This window comes from Penaeus monodon, chromosome 38 (genome assembly GCF_015228065.2).
Source record: "Penaeus monodon isolate SGIC_2016 chromosome 38, NSTDA_Pmon_1, whole genome shotgun sequence".
NCBI classification, from domain to species: Eukaryota; Metazoa; Arthropoda; class Malacostraca; order Decapoda; family Penaeidae; genus Penaeus; species Penaeus monodon.
In genome coordinates, this window is record NC_051423.1 from 8,876,335 (window position 1) to 8,878,834 (window position 2,500).

Consider the following 2,500-nt stretch of genomic DNA (forward strand, 5'->3'; position numbering starts at 1 on the left):
GGAAGAAAACGCTAAGATGCTTTACTTTCGGGTCACAGACAGTTGGTTCCGTTTGTAAAAGAAACGTTGGTTGACTGATTGATTGACTGATTGGTTTGTTGACTGACTGCTCAATCTTGAGCAATTTTCTGCTATACCACAAAGAAGGGCAAGAGGGAACCAACGTGAGAATTAGGAGCAAAAAGATTATTTACTCGGGCCACTAATGACACGGCTGAGGTCTCTGCACTCGGGAATTAAAAGGCAAAAAAATATATTGTTTATAGCGCAAGGAAACTTACGTCAAATATAAAAAAGGGAAATGATAAATTAAAAAATGCAAAGAAAAACCAAAACGAAAAAACATAATACAAAACCGTTATAAACACAACAAATGCAGTTAGAAATGACAAAAACGACAAACTCAAACTCGAGAAAACAAGTGACAAGTGACAAGCGTGCGTGTGTGTGTAAGAGAATGACAGACACAGACACAGATAAGGATTGGCAAAACATGACGAGTTTAAGAATCTTAACCGGGAGGGTAGCTAGGTCAGTCGGGGTCAGTCGGGGTCAAACCACACGAAGATGATTAACGTCAAACTGCCTTTCAACCATTTTGATTGGATTTATCAGTACCGATACCGATATGAGGAGTTGTAGCTAGGAGGAAGAAGAGGAAGAGATAGGAGGAGGAGGAGGAGGAGGAGGAGGAGGAGGAGGAGGAGGAGGAGGAGGAGGAGGAGGAAAAGGAATTAGGAGGAGAGAGGAGGAGGGAGGAGGAGGAGGAAGAGTTAGGAGGAGGAGAGGAGAGGAAGAGGAGAGGAGGAGGAGGGGAGGGGAGGGGGGGAGGTTGAGGAGGAGGAGGAGAGAAGAGGAGGGGAGGAGGGGGAGAAGAGGAGGAGGAGGAGGAGGAGGGAGGAAGGAGGAGGAGGAGGAGGAGGAAGAGGAGGAGGAGGAGGGGAAGGGGAAGGAGGAGGAAGGAGGAGGAGGGAGGAGGAAGAGGAAGAGGAAGAGGAGGAGGAGGAGGAGGAGGAGGAGGAGGAGGAGGAGGAGGAGGAGGAGGAGGAGGAAGAGTTAGGAGGAGGAAGAATTAGGAGGAGGAGGACGGGGAGAACGTGAACATACACGTGCACACGTGTACGTGTGAGTGTGTATACCTGTAGGTCTATGCACGTACGAATGAATGAACGGTCGCATGTACAGTATGCTCCAAATTTAAGAGAGACAAGAGCCTAAAAGCAAGACAGACAGAGGAAAGGACTGTCACAAACATCCCCGGATTTTGCACAAAATAAAAATTCGAGCGATAAAAAAATGCCATTGCCAAATAAGAGAGAAAGGGAAACCGGAGGCAATATCCTGGGGAATTAATCGAAAAACAATCGTTGTCCGATATGGAAGGATGCGAAAGGCGAATGGTAATGGCGGCGAATGTGGCGAGAGTGGTGATGGCAATGGTGAGGGTGATAGTGATGGTAATGGTGATGGTGATAGTGATGATGGTAATGTTAATGGTAATGGTAATGTTAATGGTGACGCTAATGTGATGATGGTGATGTGATGGTGATGGCGATGCTGATGGTGATCGCGATGGTGACGGTGATAGTAATGATAATGATGTTGAGAATAATGATGACTGATAAAAACTACAAAAAAACGGCGAAGCAATTGCCAATCAAACAAACAACACAGAAATACACGCGCATGACAGACAGACGCGATAGTCCATCAGCTCTCGCCCGTTATGACAGACCGACAGCCAGGAAAAGCGAATCAGAGAAATAGCGAGGGAGAGACTTTTAAGAATCCAAGTATACGAATCAATCGGAAATCTTTAAAAAAAAGAACTCGAATTACTGATAAAATAGAATAATTAAAAACGACATGAAACAGTAGGAAAAAAGGCCGTGAAGGGACAAGGAAGAATAAATTTACAGAGTCCTAAAAACAAAAGCAAAATATCCTTTAATTAACTAAAGAAAAATACAAAATAAAAATAGCCTTTACAATCACCAAAGAGAAAATAGAAGCCAAACAAGATAATCTATCTAAATTAATACAAATAGGAGAGAGAGGGAGAGAGGGAGAGGGAGAGAGGGAAGGGAGAGGGAGAGGGAGGAGGGAGGAGGGAGAGGGAGAGAGGGAGAGGGAAGGAGAGAGAGAGAGAGAGAGAGAGAGAGAGAGGAGAGAGAGAGAGAGAGAGAGAGAGAGAGAGAGAGAGAGGAGAGGAGAGAGAGAGATTGAGAGAGAGAGGAGAGAGATGGAGAGAGAGAGAGAGAGAGAGAGAGAGAGAGAGAGAGAGAGAGAGAGAGAGAGAGAGAGAGAGAGAGAGAGAGAGAGAGAGAGAGAGAGAGCGAAAGAGAGATTGAGAGAGCGAAAGAGAGATTGAGAGAGCGAAAGAGATTGAGAGAGCGAAAGAGAGAGAGAAAGCGAGAATGAGAGAGAGTGAGAGAGAGCGCGAAAGAGATTGAGCGAGAGAGAGAGAGAGAAGCAAAGACGGAAAGAAAGAAAGAAAAAA

At 45.3% G+C, this 2,500-nt stretch overlaps 1 protein-coding gene across 7 annotated transcripts in view; it reads right to left on the minus strand.

The window, feature by feature from the left end:
- The window catches only part of LOC119596585 (DISP complex protein LRCH3-like), a 40,128-nt gene that overhangs the window by 37,449 nt on the left and 179 nt on the right, over positions 1-2,500 (minus strand). The gene's annotated exons all lie outside the window — the stretch shown is intronic.